This window comes from Moschus berezovskii, chromosome 11 (genome assembly GCF_049115385.1).
Source record: "Moschus berezovskii isolate FMDL1 chromosome 11, NW_MosBer_1.0, whole genome shotgun sequence".
NCBI lineage: Eukaryota > Metazoa > Chordata > Mammalia > Artiodactyla > Moschidae > Moschus > Moschus berezovskii.
In genome coordinates, this window is record NC_142470.1 from 84,157,391 (window position 1) to 84,176,288 (window position 18,898).

The following is an 18,898-nucleotide window of genomic DNA, read 5'->3' on the forward strand; positions in this document are numbered from 1 at the left end:
AAAATGGGCTTTTGCCAGTTTCCTACTGTGAAAACTTCATCATCTTTGAAGAGAAGGGCCTTATCCAAACTAATGAGTCATGAAAAGAAAAAGATATAGTCCCTGTTTCTAAGGTATATATTCTTTATGATGATTCAAGATGACAAGATCTGAAGGACAAGAGCCTTCAGATGAGCAAAAGACACTAAAGTGAATGCAGGTTATTATGATAGAAATGTACAAGATAGAAAATTATAGGAGAACAATTGAGAAGTAATGAGAATAACTTTCCCGATTATGCCTAGAGAAGAGAAATGTTATTTCAGCAACATTTGTTATTTAAGTGTTTCTGTTGAGCAACTGCCATGTGGCAGTTATTGCAATGGATCATGTTTAGATCAGTATGATCTGTGAGGTAGTTTTTCCCCAAACAAGCTGGAATCCACTTGTGTGAAAGTGACTCATAAGAAACCAACCATATGATACCAACAAGGGGAAACCACAAAATCTACTTAAATAATTATATAGTTTTCTTGCTGCTTCAGACATCAGAGGTAAATTTTCATTAAAGAATTCATGTGAGCAAGTTAGGGTATAATTGACATAAAACATATTAATTCCAGGTGTACAACATAAGATTCAAAATTTGTGTATGCTGCAAAAGGATTGTCATAATAACTCTAGTTAATATCCAGTTATCTTAATTATTAAGCCAGCAGGCAATGAAGCTGGTTCCACTGCACAAGTTTCCCCAGTTTGTTGTCTGTTGGTCAAACAGAAGTCACCTGAGTGGGTCTTTCCTTCACGAAGGGTAAAATGGTGATGCCTAGGGCGGCTACCTTGTTTTAGGTGTCACATGTGCTATTGGTCTAGGATTGGCCTCCACAAGCTTCAGGTGCCAATTGGGTAACTGGATACTGACTAAGCAGGATAACAGAGGTGGTAGGGAGCTCTCTTTCCCTTTGAAGTTCTGACTCAAACACTGTGCTAACCCACCCTTTAGAGCTGATGAAAGTCCTCACTTTTCTTGACCCTGCATCCTATCTTCTGAGAATGAGCATCTTCAGAGGAAGCACCATCTCCTTGTGGTAGAATTGCCTAAGGCCTTGCCAACAGGCAGCTAACTGGGAATCAGTGGAGCTCCAGAAGTCGGCTTTTTCCCGGTATGTCCTCCTGCAGGTCTTTATCCAGACCCTGCCTGTGAAATGAAGCAGCTTTCTAGTTATGGTAACATTTTCAGGGACCAGTTTTCCTGGGCTTGACCTGAGCTTAAGAACTATATCAGAATGGGATGGGCTGCTTGGAAGGAGGTTAATATGGTTCTCTCGTTGGAGTGGTTGGGGTTTGTTACAGAAGAAATTTCTGTATGGAGTGAGTGGGTAGCTGGAAAGTAGTTAAAGGTCACTCTTAGTAACTCAGCAAATCTATTGTGATTATTATTCAGGTAGTAAAAGCCGATAATGCCCACCCCTTTAAGGCTTTTGTTTTAACCAGGCTTGTATCTGTCTAGTATTTTTATAACTGACCTAAAAGAGGTTCATCAACAGAAGGGAAAATTCAAGGAGAGGACCAGTATAATACTTGAAAAATATTTTTCTTATACCTCCCCTCACTGCAACAATGATCTAATCACTTATTTTATATCTTCTTAACTGTTGCTTCCCTAAATGTTATTTACATGTAACTGGTTAGAATTACAGACTTGGTTTCAACAAAGGGAAAAATAGAGGTTTTGGAAATCGTTTCTTGTTTCTAAACTGTTAAAAATTGTAAGCTGCTAAGCAGTGCTGAATTTTGCTGTTTTGCTGAAAATGTGATCAGGGAAAAGATGCCTTATTCATCACCTTTCTTTATGTTCTCTTGGGGTTGCCAGCTTAGCAGATTATCTGAATCTTAATTATGTTAGGAACTAAGTACAAACAAATCCTCTGGTTTCCTCAGGTGATTTTTAAAGAATAAATAACTATGAGTTACTACCCAAAATCAAAAGGGAAAATAATTGAAAATTAACCAGAAGAGGGACAGAGCTGATGTTTCATTTAGCCATCTTAAGAGACCTACTTAACCAAAGTACTTATATTACACATTTCAATAATCTTAAGCTTTATATAATTAAAATGTACAGAAGCTGCTCAGCTTAAGAACTATGAATTTGTATGCAGAGTGTTATCAAAAACTGTTGTTCTTCCACATTTATTACTTATAGTCAATGTAATACTCAGATGGGTTCAACTTTCCCCATCTTGGTGATAACGTAACTGAGGTCTAAAGAGATAAGAAGCCTAGATTTTCATAGCTGGAGCTAGAAGCTAACCCTAGGTCTGCCTTCCCTACAACCTCATGCTTTTTTGGAGGTATCAAAACAACCTGGACTATGTGGGAGAAGGCAAGGGTGGGATGATATGAAAGAAGAGCATTGAAACATGTATATTACCATATGTAAAACAGATGAGCAGTACAAGTCCGATACATGAAGCAGGGCACTCAAAGCCCATGCTCTGGGAAAACCCAGAGGGATGGGGCAGGGTGGGAGGGTGGTTCAGGATAGGGGGCCACGTGCACCCATGGCTGATACATGTCAATGTATGGCAAAAAGTACCATAGTATTGTAAAATAATTATCCTCCAATTAAAATAATTTAAAAAACCCCCTGTTTTTGGGTAGGCATGCTTCCCTTTACATCAAATGTATGCTATGATTTTCTAAGAATTGTACAGGCTTCCTGAGAAGTCTCTTGAGAGTCTGACTATGTGGTGTGGTGAAATGATGGGAAAGACAGAAGAATGCTAGCAAGAAGTTTGGTTCTATTCGATGGGGAGCGTATGTGGGACAGTATAATACTTACAGCTTTTTTTTTTTCCCTCCTGCCTCTTAACATCATCAATTTTTAAAGACAAAAGTATCCCAAACAAATTAAGTAAAAAGGTTCATTTTATGGTGTTAAAATCCTATTCAAACATTTTATGGTGTTTTGTTCATTGCAGTTTATTCTGATGATTGTTTGTTTCCAATCTGGTTTTTTAGCTGTCTTGTGAGAAGGGAATTTGGTATTTTGTTTTGCAAATTGTACACTCAGCTGAATGATGGTGGTGGTCACGGTGATATTGAGCTCTGTGTGTGTGTGTATGTGTGTGCTGGGTCATGTTTAAGGTTACTGCATTTGTCCTGAAACATAAAGTCTTGGGACCACAAAAGTAGAGTTTATGACTACAGTATAATGTAAGAGGTATTGAAAAGAAAATGTGTAGAAGAGAATATTTTCTTTTTAAATATTAAATTTATACTAGACAACAGTACTTAATGAATATTTGTTAATATTTTTCCTATACCAACAGTTGTAGGTGGCTGTGGGCCAAAAAGATCACAGTGGTATGTAATAAGTTGAATATTGGTGATTCAAAAGCCAAGAAAGGCATAGAAAGAGGACTACATACCAGGAGCAGAACTAATCTTGGGGTTAGTTCCAAGTTCCCGACAAAAAGCCAGAAGCCAGGGGATCTTGACCCTTGACTAACCATGAATTTGATTTCTAGCTCATGAAGACCTTACTGTGAGACTCGTAAGGACAAGAGTACAGTGAAGACAGTAAAAATAGTTCATGGCACTCACATCTTTAATACTTAACCACTTTTTGTGTGAGCTCTGCTTCCATGATGCCCCTCTGGTCTAGTGGGAGTCATCCTAAATTGAGCCTAGCCTGGAGACCTATTAGTGCTAAGATTAAACTTTATACTAATTGAGTAGGAACAGGAAAGATTTTTCTTATCAGAGTCATTGCTGGAACCTGTAGACCTGACACAGTGTTTCAGAACCTTTTCAGAAGAATTACCCTTTTGAAAGTGCAGATATAGTTCTTAGACTGTCTTTTCTGAGAAGAGTCCTCAACACTTTTATGAGGAAGGTTTTCCTTTTCTCAAATCTTGTGTCCCCAGGAGAGTGGGAAGTGGATACAGAAGATGAAGATAGAAAGGATTGTTATCTGGGCGTTAGGTTACCTGTCCCATGATTGGGTCCCCCTCCTTGCTTTCAGACCTTACGAATGGATTTGGAAACTGGTTAGGAAAATGAAAACAAATAGGCTTTGAGGTCTACAGCCAGGTTCCAACCAGTGGTTTAACATTATTAAATTCAACCTTTGACATGAATTGATGAATCCCTGAGTAGCCACTGAATCATAGGACATAAACAGGATACAAGCTAGAAGTCAGTCTTCGCTGGACACTCTGTCAGGGTACCTTTCTAGGCTCATGAGAATTTGAGTACTTGTTTCATAACACTTAATGGACTTCTAAAGGTCAAGTTTAGAAAATAAAGCTTGATTTTGAGTTCTGGTAAATAGGCTCAACTTAGTAAGGTGCAAATTTAAAATGAATTTATTTTGCTGTAATCATTGCCTTCAACTCTGATTTTAGTTTTTCTTGTGAGTAGCATCTTAAATGATGTTTTGGGCAGGATCTGAAATCTCCCAGTAGTTTCTAACTTAAATCCATACAGGTTAAAATTCTAGCCTCCTATATAACTTCAGTTTTGTATTTCTTACCACCTGGAGTGGCAAGCATTGTGTTACCTTTGACACTCTTTTTCATTGTCCTCCTCCTCGTAGTTCCTCTTACGTTCCTATTCATTAATACTGGTAAGCCAGGAGGAGAAAGGTACTCCTATCTCTTCCTTAACTGACCTCCATGTGGTTTATTCATTATTACTACTGGTCTGGCAACACTACCTAGCCACCGATGACCTCCAAGTGACAGGTGTCCATAGGCTGGCTCTCTGGAAATGCGCATGTGTTTGGGATGATCTTTTGTGGCAGGGCCCCTTTGTGTGGGACTGTGGTGTCTTATTATCACACAGGTGGCCTTGAAGGAAACCTGGCTCTGGTTTAGACTGAATCTCTTTGACCTTCCCTGGCAGCTTGCCTTCACTGGTCTGGTACAGCTTAAGTCTAACTTCTCTTTCTCTGTCTACATGACCCTGAAAAAACACACTTTCTACTACTTCAAGTGGAGGATGTTCAGGCCCTTCCTGGTTTTCTCCTCTCTTTATCCTGCTTTCTCTTGCTACTTTCCCACCTCCCTGGTTCTAAAGGCATGGAATGGGGGAGATCTCTACAGCCGCTGTATAAGCAGACGTCCTTGGGGGAATGAGATCATGTTTTCTTAAGTGAAAGTAGCTCAGTTGTATCTGACTCTTTGCGACCCCATGGACTATAGAGCCCATGGAGTTCTCCAGGCCAGAATACTGGAGTGGGTACCTTTTCCTTCTCCAGGGGATCCTCCCAAACCAGGAATTGAACCCAGGTCACCTGCATTGCAGGCAGATTCTTTACCAGCTGAGCCACAAGGGAAGCCCGTTCTTTTCTTAATGAGACTCTGGGAGCCTCCCTCTTCACTTGGGGAATGTCTACATTCCACATAGGTTTCTGCTCCATTCTGTAGGTCAGGGCTCCCACAGTTACTTTTGTCCCATTTATAAGTGAAAAGGAGAGTTGGAGCTGGGGATTGGGATGAGGCTGAATTGATGACTTGAGAGTGTTAGGACAGGTTTGTCTGCTTCCTAGTAAATTCTGACACTTGTTTCTGGACTCTTGATGTTGGCCATCCTGTTTAAAATGTGGCACGGTCTATGCCTCTTGCTTTTCAGCTTTGGGTCTTAGGTGCTGATTCAGGAGCAACAGAAAATATCCCACTCAGCTTTCTGTTATCCTGTCTTTTCTTTCTGCACAATTTTACCTATCATTGTGTTTTTTCAGCACTTACCCTATCTCCAAGTAGAGAATGAAAGGACACAACTGAAGCACATTTATTAATAGAGGATCATATAACTTAAATCCAAAAGGCAATACTTTTAAGGGTAAGAGGGTTTCTCTAGTCAAACAGGGATGCCAGGATAATGCCTGTTAATACTGTCTGTCCCTGGAAAATGGGATCTGTGTTCACAGTAGCTACTGGCTCCTTGAATGTGTCAGTTCTTCATGGAATGCCTGTATGTGGTTGTGCTGAAGTGAGGATGAGGGGTACCAGGTGTGTCCTGGTCTCCAGAAGGAGTCAGACTGTGCAGTTATTAATGGCTGCTGAAGGTCATGCTCACTGGAGTACCTAAGTCTCCACAGGAGTTTAATAATACAGAGGATAAAGTTATATAATTATAGCATACATCACTTCTGTAAACTTAGTTCCTTTACTTTTGATACACTTTTGGGACCAAACTCTTTGGATCATAAAGGTGAATTGATTACACATGGACCCTATTGTAAGGAGTTTATGATCCAATGTTGGAGAAGGATGAACAAATACCTACATCACAGTAAGATGATAGTATCTTACAAAAAGTAATATGGCAGAGTTTCTGTCTCAAAAATAGTTTTTAAAAGGGTACTTTTGTGGTACCTTATAATTTGGTGATTTATTTCAGAGCTTAAACTGGAATTGTAAGACAATGGGATGATGTTTCACAAACTGTGCTAATATGAAAGTTTTTTGAATCGTTTGTGTAAACAAGGATCAGTAATCTTGTTTGGTGGCTGCATGACTTTGAGGAGATACCCACATCCAAGGGCAAAGGAGAAGCCCCAGAAAGACAGTAGGAGGGGCAAAATAGTGTTTAGAATCAAGCCCCATACCCGCCAGAGATGCTCCAAGGGCTCAAACATACCTTGTGCACTCCAGGACACAGAGACCCACTGAGACTGAGAGAGAACTGTGTCCGGGTGTCTCCTGAGGAGGTGTGGGTCAGCAGTGGGCTGCTGCAGGGGCAGGGGCTCTGGGTGCAGCAGACCTGGGTATGGCATAAGCCCTCTTGGAGGAGGTCACCATTAACCCCACCATAGAGCTGCCAGAACTTACACAGGACTGGGAAACAGACTCTGGGAGGACACAAACAGAACCTTGTGTGCACCAGGATCCAGGAGAAAGGAGCAGTGACCCCACAGGAGACTGACCCAGACTTGCCCGGAGGTGTCCAGGGGTCTCTGGTGGAGGTATGGGTCGGCGGTGGCCTGCTGCAGGGCTGGGGACACTGAGTGTAGCAGTGTGTGCATGGGATCTTCTGAAGGTCACCATTATCTTCATTACCTCCACCAAGACCAGGAGCTGACTGTGGCTCAGATCATGAACTCCTTATTGCCAAATTCAGACTTAAATTGAAGAAAGTAGGGAAAACCACTAGACCATTCAGATATGACCTAAATCAAATCCCTTATGATTATACAGTGGAAGTGAGAAATAGATTTAAGGGACTAGATCTGATTGATAGAGTGCCTGATGAACTCTGGACGGAGGTTCGTGACATTGTATAGGAGACAGGGACCAAGACCATCCCCATGGAAAAGAAATGCAAAAAAGCAAAATGACTGTCTGAGGAGGCCTTACAAATAGCTGTGAAAAGAAGAGAGGCAAAAAGCAAAGGAGAAAATGAAAGATATAGGCATCTGAATGCAGAGTTCCAAAGAATAGCAAGGAGAGATAAGAAAGCCTTCCTCAGCGATCAATGCAAAGAAATAGAGGCAAAAAACAGAACAGGAAAAAAAAGAGAACTCTTCAAGAAAATTAGAGATTCCAAGGGAACATTTCATGCAAAGATCGGCTCGATAAAGGACAGAAATGGTGTGGACCTAACAGAAGCAGAAGATATTAAGAAGAGGTGGCAAGAATACACAGAAGAACTGTACAGAAAAGATCTTCACGATCAAGATAATCACGATGGCATGATCACTCACCTGGAGCCAGACATCTTGGAATGTGAAGTCAAGTGGCCCTAAGAGAGCATCACTATAAACAAAGCTAGTGGAGGTGATGGAATTCCAATTGAGCTATTTCATATCCTGAAAGATGATGCTGTGAAAGTGCTGCACTCAATATGCCAGCAAATTTGGAAAACTCAGCAGTGGCCACAGGACTGAAAAAGGTCAGTCTTCATTCCAATCCCAAAGAAAGGCAATGCCAAAGAATGCTCAAACTACCGCACACGCTAGTAAAATCATGCTCAAAATTCTCCAAGTCAGGCTTCAGCAATATGTGAACTGTGAACTTCCAGATATTCAAGCAGGTTTTAGAAAAGACAGAGGAACCAGAGATCAAATTGTCAACATCCCCTGGATCATGGAGAAAGCAAGAGAGTTCCAGAAAAACTCCTATTTCTGCTTCATTGACTATGCCAAAGCCTTTGACTGTGTGGATCACAATAAACTGTGGAAAATTCTGAAAGAGATGGGAATACCAGATCACCTGACCTACCTCTTGAGAAACCTGTATGCAGATCAGGAAGCAACAGTTAGAACTGTACATGGAACAACAGACTGGTTCCAAATAGGAAAAGGAGTATGTCAAGGTTGTATATTGTCACCCTACTTTATGGTATGGTGACATACCATACCATATGCAGGTACATCTATGCAGAGTACATCATGAGGAACGTTGGGCTGGAAGAAGCACAAGCTGGAATCAAGATTGCTGGGAGAAATATCAATAACCTCAGATATGCAGATGATACCACCCTTAAGGCAGAAAGTGAAGAGGGACTAAAAAGCCTCTTGATGAAAGTGAAAGAGGAGAGTGAAAATGTTGGCTTGAAGCTCAACATTCAGAAAACAAAGATCATGGCATCTGGTCCCATCCCTGCATGGAAAATAGATGGAAAAACAGTGGAAACAGTGTCAGACTTTGTTTTTTTTTGGGCTCCAAAATCACTGCAGATGCTGATTGCAGCCATGAAATTATAAGATGCTTACTCCTTGGAAGGAAAGTTATGACCAACCTAGATAGCATATTAAAAAGCAGAGACATTACTTTGCCAACCAAGGTCCGTCTAGTCAAGGCTATGGTTTTTCCCGTGGTCATGTATGGATGTGAGAGTTGGACTGTGAAGAAAGCTGATCACCGAAGAATTGATGCTTAGAACTGTGATGCTGGAGAAGACTCTTGAGAGTCCCTTGGACTGCAAGGAGATCCAACCGGTCCACTCTAAAGGAGATCAATCCTGGGTGTTCATTGGAAGGACTGATGCTAAAGCTGAAACTGCAATACTTTGGCCACCTCATGCGATGAGTTGACTCACTGGAAAAGACTCTGATGCTGGGAGGGATTGGGGGCAGGAAGAGACGGGGACAACAGAGGATAAGATGGCTGGATGGCATCACCGCCTCGATGGACATGAGTTTGAGTGAACTCCGGGAGTTGGTGATGGACAGGGACGCCTGCCATGCTGTGATTCATGGGGTTGCAAAGAGTCGGACACGACTGAGGGACTGAACTGAACTGAACTGACCTCCACCATAGTTTGGCCTCAGGTCAAATAGCAGGGAGGGAACACAGCCCCACCCATCGACAGAAAATTGGATTAAAGATTTACTAAAAATGGCCCTGCCCATCAGAACAAGACCCAGGTTCCCCCTCAGTCAGTCTCTCCCATCAGGAAGCTTCCATAAGCCTCTTATCCTTCTCCATCAGGGGGCAGACAGACAAAAAACCACAGTCACAGAAAAGTCACCAATCTGATCACATGGACCACAGCCTTGTCTCACTCAGTGAAACTATGAGCCAGGCTGTGTGGGGCCACACAAGACGGACGGGTCATGGTGAAGAGTTCTGACAAAACATCATCCACTGGAGAAGGGAATGGCAAACCACTTCAGTATTCCTGCCTTGAGAACCCCATGAACAGTATGAAAAGGCAAAAAGATAGGGCACTGAAAGATGAACTCCCCAGGTCGGTAGATGCCCAATATGCTACTGAAGATCAGTGGAGAAATAAGTCCAGAAAGAATGAAGAGACGGAGACAAAGCAAAAACAACACCCAGTTGTGGATGTGACTGGTGATGATGTAAAGTCTGATGCTGTAAAGAGCAATATTGCATAGGAACCTGGAATGTTAGGTCCATGTATACAGGCAAATTGGCAGTGGTCAAACAGGAGATGGCAAGAGTGAACATGGACATTCTAGGAATCAGTGAACTAAAATGGACTGGAATGGCTGAATTTGACTCAGATGACCATTATATCTACTACTGTGGGAAAGAATCCCTTAGAACAAATGGAGTAGGCATCATAGTAAAAAAAAAAAGAGTCTGAAATGCAGTGCTTGGATGCAATCTCAAAAATGATAGAATGATCTCCAAATAAGACCAGGAGCTGACTGTGGCTCAGATCAACTCCTTGTTGCCAAATTCAAACTAAAATTGAAGAAAGTAGCGAAAACCACTAGACCATTCAGGGATGACCTAAATCAAATCCGTTATGATTATACAGTGGAAGTGACAAATAGATTCAAGGGATTAGATCTGATAGAGTGCCTGAAGAACTATGGATGGAGGTTTGTGAAATTGTACAGGAGGCAGTGATCAAGACCATTCCCAAGAAAAAGAAATACAAAAAGGCAAAATGGTTGACTGGGGAGGCCTTACAAATAGCTGTGAAAAGAAGAGAAGCGAACGGCAAAGGAGAAAAAGAAAGATATACCCATTTAAATGCAGAGTTCCAAAGAAGCAAGGAGAGATAAGAAAGCCTTCCTCAGTGATCAATGCAAAGAAATAGAGGAAAACAATAGAATGGGAAAGACTAGAGATCTCTTCAAGAAAATTAGGGATACCAAGGGAACATTTCACGCAAAGATGGGCACAATAAAGGATAAAAATTGCATGGACCTAACAGAAAAAGATATTAAGAAGAGGTGGCAAGAATACACAGAAGAACTATACAAAAAAGACTTTCATGACTCAGATAATCACAATAGTGTGATCACTAACTTAGAGCCAGACATCCTGGAATGCGAAGTCAAGTGGGCCTTAGGAAGCATCACCACGAACAAAGCTAGTGGAGGTGATGGAATTCCAATTGAGCTATTTCATATCCTGAAAGATGATGCTGTGAAAGTGCTGCACTCAAAATGTCAGCAAATTTGGAAAACTCAGCAGTGGCCACAGGACTGGAAGAGGTCAGTTTTCATTCCAACCCTAAAAAAAGGCAATGACAAAGAATACTCAAACTACTGCACAATTGCACTCATCTCACACGCTAGCGAAGTAATGCTCAAAATTCTCCAAGCCAGGCTTCAGCAATACGTGAACCATGAACTTCCAGATGTCCAAGCTGGATTTAGAATAGGCAGAGGAACCAGAGATCAAATTGCCAACATCTGCTGGATCATCTAAATAGCAAGAGAGTTCCAGAAAAAGATCTGTTTCTGCTTCATTGACTATGCCAAAGCCTTTGACTGTGTGGATCACAAAAAACTGTGGAAAATTCTGAGAGTTAGGAATACCAGACCACCTGACCTGCCTCTTGAGGAACCTATATGCAGGTAAGAAAGCAACCGTTAGAACCTGACATGGGACAATAGACTGGTTCCAAATCAGGAAAGGAGTATGTCAAGGTTGTATATTGTCACCCTGCTTATTTAACTTCTATGCAGAGTACATCATGAGAAACGCTGGGCTGGAAGAAGCACAAGCTGGAACCAAGATTGCCGGAAGAAATATCAATAACGTCAGATATGCAGATGATACCACCCTTATGGCAGAAAGTGAAGAAGAAGTAAATAGCCTCTTGATGAAAGTGAAAGAGGAGAGTGAAAAAGTTAGCTTAAAACTCAACATTCAAGAAACTAGGATCATGGCATCTGGTCCCATCACTTCATCGGAAATAGATGGGGAAACAGTGGAAACAGCGACAGCCTTTATATTTTTGGGCTCCAAAAATCACTGCAGATGGTGACTGCAGCTGTGAAATTAAAAGACACTTGTTCGTTGGAAGGAAAGTTATGACCAACCTAGACAGCATATTAAAAAGCAGATACATTATTTTGCCAACAAAGGTCTGTCTAATCAAAGGTATGGTTTTTCCAGTAGTCATGTATGGATGTGAGAGTTGGACTATAAAGAAAGCTGAGTGCCAAAGCATTGATGCTTTTGAACTATGGTGGTGTTGGAGAAGACTCTTGAGGGTCCCTTGGACATCAAGGATATCCTACCAGTCCATCCTATAGGAAATCAGTCCTGAATATTCATTGGAAAGACTGATGTTGAAGCTGGAGCTCCAATACTTTGGCCACCTGATGGGAAGAGCTGACTCACTGGAAAAACCCTGATGCTGGGGAAGATTGAAGGCAGGAGGAGAAGGGGACAACAGAGGCTGAGACATTTGGATGGGATCACCGACTCAGTGGTCATGAGTTTGAGTAAAGTCCAGGAGTTGGTGATGGACAGGGAAGCCTGGTGTGCTGCAGGCCATGGAGTCACAAAGAGTCGGACACGACTGAGTGACTGAACTGAACTGAACTCACTCCTGTTTGGAAACATCTTTGTGTGTCATAATAGTAAATTTGGATAATGCATAAAGATTAATCCTGGAGAGAAAAATGAATTCAGAAGGGATACAATTGTTCAGTTAATGAAGCTGTGAAATAATTCTGATTGTGGACATGAGTTTGAGTGAACTCTGGGAGTTGGTGATGGATAGGGAGGCCTGGCGTGCTGTGATTCATGGGGTCGTGGAGAGTCAGACACGACTGAGCGACTGTACTGAACTGAACTGAATCTGAACTCAGTAACTTACAAAGCAACAGGAAATGTGTTCTATAGTAAGTTCATTTACAAAAAATACATCAAAATCCAAAATAAAACCATACCTTAATAAATAAGGTTCATTAGAAACTTTGCAAATATCTCAAGGTGGTTTTTTTCTTTTTGAAATTGAAGTATCCTTGATTTATGGCACTTTCCTGATGGCACTAGTGGTAGAATCCACCTGCCAATGCAGGAGACGCAAGAGATGCAGGTTTGATCCCTGGGTCATGAAGATACCCTGGAATAGGAAATGGCACTCCACTCCAGTATTCTTGGCTGGAAAATTCCGTGGGCAGAGGAGGCTGGCAGGCTACAGTCCATGGGGCCACAAAGAGTCAGACATGAGTTGATTTACAATATTGTGTTAGTTTTAGGTATATAGCAAAATAATTTATATATATATATATATTTCAGGTTATTTTACATTATAGGTTATTATAAGATATTGTATAAAGTTTCCTGTGATGTATAGTAAATCCTTGTTATCTATTTTATGTATAGTAGTGTGTATTTGTTGATCTCACGCTCCTAATTTATCCCTCCTCTCCTTTCCCCTTTTACCCTTTGCTCACCATAAGTTTGTTTTTATATCTGTCTCTGTTTTGTTAGATTCATTTGTATTATTTTTATGATTATGTAAGTAGTGTCATATAGTATTTATCTTTCTGTATCTGACTCCACTAAGTATAATATTCTCTAGATCCATTCATATTGCTGCAAATGGCAATACTTAATTTTTTTGTGTGGTAGAGTAATATTCCATTGTGTATGTATACCATGTCTTCTTAAACCAATCACCTCATGGGACTTGAGTTGTTTCCATGTCTTGGCTATTGTGAATAGTGCTGCTCCAAACATGGGTTGCTTGTATCTTTTCAAATTACAGTTTTCATCTTTTCTGGATGTATGCCCACGAGTGGGATTGCTGGATCATATGTAGCTTTATTTATAGTTTTTTTTTTTTAATTTTAAAGGAACCTTCATACTGTTCTCCATAGTGGCTACACCAATCTCCATTCCCACCAAGAGTGTAGGAGGTTTCCCTTTCCTCCACATACTCTCCAGCATTTATTATTTGTAGACTTTCTGATGATAGACTAGTTTTCGTAGTTGGTTAATGCTCAAGAACATTTTTGTCAAGACTGAGAGATTAATTCTTAATTAAAATCTTGGCTGCCTAAACAGGGCAAGCAACAGCTATACCCAAGTGTTAGACTTGGAAGTAAACGGTTTTTGGTTTTGATGGAAAATGGATGAGAAACTAGAAATCAGTAATTGCTATGAACTAGTCCAACTCTTTGCGACCCCATGAATCATGGGGTCGCAAAGGGTTGGACACGACTGAGCGACTGAACTGAACTGAACTGATGAACTAGTCAGTGAGTCATTTTCAAATACATAGAGCAAATGTGCTCAGTTTCACAGTAAATGTAATTGAGCAGTAATGTCTGTATATATAAATATTATTTTAATCTAGTTATGCATATAAATATTTTCTTTCTTCCTTTATATTAGAAAATAGAATTTCCAGTTGCATAGTATTCTATATTCTTCTGACCAATATTCTGTGTACATAATTTACTTAAATAGGTAGTGAGGTAGAAGGGACTTAAAACTAATTTCTAGCCTAATTTCTTCCAGTATATAATAATATGCTGGACATGCAGGTATAAGGCACTTTACCTTTCTGTCACTCATTTTTCAAGACCATATATGCTTATCTTAGTTGAAAACTCTTTGCTTTGCAAAGCATTTCACAACCATTTTCCCATTTTATTGTTTTAAATATCTCTAGACAAAGACATAATGTTATTTTTTGTTGTTTTTCCCCAGTGGGAAGTTGAAGCAGAGAGGTAAAGGTGTTGCTGTAAGCTACCCAGTTATAAATGGCGGGAGACTGGAAAGTGGGTCTTGTGGTTCCCATGCACTTTTGTATTCCTAGGCCACCATGGCACTTCCAATGCATGAGGGCAGGAAAGAGGAATTATTGAAGAAATATCTATGATAAACAGTTGTATTTTACATCATGCAATAAATAGTTTATGGGTTGTTTTTATATACCCTAAGGCATCTAGTTATTTTAATAACCTTTTAGGCAGAGATGATAAACATTGTTTTATAGATAAGGAAATTAAATTCATAGAACTGAAGTGACTTGTACAAATTGGCACAGAGAGTGAGTGATAAAAAGGGAACTTGAGTTCTATGTTTCTAATTCCTGGACCATTATAAATCAGTTGTCTCTCTGATAGATCAGTTGTCTTCTTGGATCTCAGCTTACTCTTAGAAATGGGCTACTTGCTGATGCTAACTTTAGCATGGTGGACAGAGAAACACAATTCACAATTCTGATTCTTATTATTTTTACCCACTAGAATTTTTTATCTTCTTTCATTAAATTTAGTACCTGTTACTAAAACTTTGGACTAGAAATTTTTTTTTGTTTTAAATTTAAATGATAGAATTCCTTGGACACTGAATTTTAGTCTACTCAGTAAGCCTAAGCCTGAGAGAACAGGCCCTGAAGAACTAGATCTTGTTTAGCTGACACACTTTCACTGACCTTTAGCTCAAATTGTTGCTTTCCGCAGGTGCATATGTTTACAGCATGCCATAGGATTTTCTGTTTCTTGTTCCTCATATTTTCAATGGCATCAAAAATCTCTTGAACAAAGAGTGTCAGGTTCCATCACAGTGTGTTTCAGAGATAAAATATCTGGAGCCACCTCCTCATGCCAGGCAGTATAATAAGAATTTGGGTGGAAATACAGAAGAGCACTGGGGCTTCCCTTGTGGCTTAGCTGGTAAAGAATAGGCCTGCAATGCAGGAGACCAGGGTTCAATCCTTGGGTTGGGAAGATCCCCTGGAGAAGGGAACGGCTACCCAGTCCAGTATTCTGGCCTGGAAAATTCCATAGATTGTATAGTCCATGGGGTCACAAATAGTCAGACATGATTGAGTGACTTTCACTTCACAGAAGAATAAGACACAGTCTCTCTTTGGGCCTAAGAAGCAGGAGAGAGACGTGTGAACATGGTTATCTTACTGTGCAAGTGCTGGAGTGGAGCTGCATATGAAAAGCCAAGGGAGGGGGAGAAGGTGATATGAGCAGGACATGGGAAGTTAAGTAGAAACTGGATAAGCAGACAAAGGGAGACAAAATTAAGACAACCCTAAATCTTTTCTAATAAAAATTATAAAATACCAATATAGCTGTGGAATAATTATATATTTGAAATCCAAAAAGCATTAAATTCAATATGTGCACTGCAGTTTTCCTATATATTAATTTGGTATAAGTTATTTTAGTTGCAGAAGTTACATGTTCATGCTATAAACATTTTTACATTTCAGGAGAATATAAAGAGACGATGTGCCTCTCCCTTACCTAACATACCTCTTTCCATGGACTGTTCTGAATCTTTCTGAACTTGTTTTTAATATACATTCAAATGGCTATCTTCTACCCTAATTCTCTTTAAAAACATTCATAGAAAAATTAGTTTCATGTTAGGAAGTTTCTGAAGAGGTCTCCTAATATTTACCAGCTATAAATTCAAAGACTGACATTGGGGATCATTTAGTTCAACTTTGTCACTTTGTCTTGGCAGACACTGAGACCCTGAGGGATTAAATGTTGGCGTGGGTCATCCATGCAGTTAATGACAACACTCCCTGTCTCCTGCCCACCAGGACCATGATTTGATGGTCCTCCTCACTTCATGGACTCAGGCTATTTCAACCAACCATCCAAACAAAAAAATAAAACACCCTGTGTTTCAGGGTATTATTAAGATTTTTTTAAACATGCAGATAATGAAAGCAAGTTACTGGTATTCTTGAATTCATGTCTGTTCCCTAAATTCTGGTTTTTTTCCCTCCGAAACTATCTTGTGGAAACAGACCAAAGTCTCTCTGAAATGTAGTGGTTTCCATAAATATTCCTGTTTTTAAGATATATTAAAATAATGAAACCGTTCACCAAATTGGTAACTGATTATTCCCAATAAAAATGGGGATGGGGGTAGCAAGTGTGTATATTAAATGATTAGGGCATTGATGACTCAGGAAAACTGATCATTGGAATCCCTGGAATGAATGCTGCTCAGGAAATCCCCTCAGATTTACCTATCATTAGAGTAATATGGCCAAGAAGCAATTTATTCTGCATTAATTATGTATTCACTTTGAAAAACAAGTAATTCTTCTTAAAATAGCCTTCTCAAGTGAAGACAAGTTTTTAGTTGCAAGAACATCACTAGCAATTTATTTTCCCTTTAGGAAAAATAAGATTTGCATGTATTGAAGTTAACTGTAATCTCTTAAATATCTGTCCTGCTTCAGGGGCAAATAGCAAACCTAAATTCCTTATTTTTATGTGGCTTTTATAAAAACCCCACAGAACCCAGAGTAATAGATTTCTTTAACTGAAAAGAAAACAACAATTATCAGTGTGAAATACCAAGGTGGGTTGTGCAAAATCAGAAAAATGGTCCTACCTCGAGCACTGACATCTGTCTCTGGCTTAATCCCATTTTTGAGATGTGATGTTCTCTCCCAAGGTCATCATGACTCATTCCAATTCTTAACTAAAAAGAATAAATTTATGCTCACAATGGTGATCATGACCTTTGCAGCAAGTGGAAGCCTCATCTTTGCTGTTTATTCCCTTTAAAAGCCCATGTGTATTCACTGATCAGAAAATAAATCCATAATCCCAAGGAGTGCCCACACCATATAACAATTAAACAATGAAAGCCCTTTAAAGAATGGCAGAGGTCCAAGGTACTGCCAAATATAAATGGTTACTTCTTTCACAAATACTTTATGTATTTAGTGTAGCATTTCTGCATAGACTAGATTATGGAAACCAGGGTATAGAAATGCTTCTGCTGTATGTTTATAGTTTACATATTTGAACTGTCAATGAAGAGTGTTGATTTGCTTTAAAGGTCCTACAGTAAAGCCCAAATGACCCCAAACTAGGATTCCATATTGATTTTCTTGTTGTAAATTTTCAGTTTTACATACTGAATTTTTTTGACTCTGAGTTATTTTATATTGTCTGAATTTTTTCTTTGAAATGTATACAATTTATAAATTTGGATTGTCTTTTGTGTTGGAAGTGCCATTAAGTGCAAGCTTTCTTTAAAAAAACAAAAACAAACCTACCAGCCCGTGAAAGATTTATCATTCTGAGAAGTGTCAAAAAGGATGTATTTGGTGGCCATGAGCCTGGGGAAGTACAACATTTTGCCTGTGTAATATCTCATGCTTCATTTTTATTACAATGACTTGCCTGTAGCATGGTTTCATTTCAGTTTATCCTGTTTCTTTTAGAACTCCCACCTATGCTAATTGTCATGGCTAATTAGTCTTACAGCAAAAAGCAGACAAACCAACAGAAGATAGGCTCTTTCAAAGAACAGCTTTGTAGAGGAAGGAACAAGATGGCGGAGATGTAGGACGGCGAGACCACTTTCTCCCCCACAAATTCATCAAAAGAACATTTGAACACGGAGTAAAGTCCACAAAACAACTTCTGAATGCTGGCAGAGGACATCAGGCACCCAGAAAAGCAGCCCATTGTCTTCAAAAGGAGGTAGGAAAAAACATAAAAGATAAAAAGAGAGACAAAAGAGGTAAGGACGGAGCTCCGTCCCGGGAAGGGAGGCTTTAAAAAGAGAGAAGTTTCCAAGCACCAGGAAACACTCTCACTGGCTAGTCTGTGCGAGCCTTGGAACCTCAGAGGGCCACATAACCAGGAGGAAAAAGAAAGAAATAATTAAAACCCACAGATTACCCACCAAATGGTAACTCCCAGGGGAGAAGCAGCGCAGACGCCTGCATACACCATTAGCAAGCGGGGTCTGGGCAGGGAGGAGCCGGCTGAACTTCTTAGAGAGAGGACTGGGCTTGAATGCCACAAGAACAATCTGAAGCAGAGTGGGATAGCTTCCCCACGAAAAGGCGGAAAGCTCTAACCTAAGACTCTGCCAGCCCCACTCACAGAACAAAGGGCTGAGCAGAGCGAGCTGGGTGCAGTCAGCCAATCCCCCATCCCCCTCCGAGACAGGCAGGGAGGTCAGCCAGAGCCAGAGGGGGCAACCATGGCCCCAGAAAGGCATCCGATACAAACTGCAGGCAGGCTTGTTGCTAATCAAGACTTCTTGGGCTCTGGCCGGTCGATATCCACCTGAGAAGGTGTGCCGGTTGTACACCCAGAAAACCGAGTGGCAGGGACTGGGGAGGTGATAAGTCGCAGCGACCACGCTCGCCAAACACCTGGTCACCTGAGCTTCTCAGACCGGGGAAGGCACAAAACGCAGACCCAGCCAAGTCTGCGCCTTTGTGGAGTACC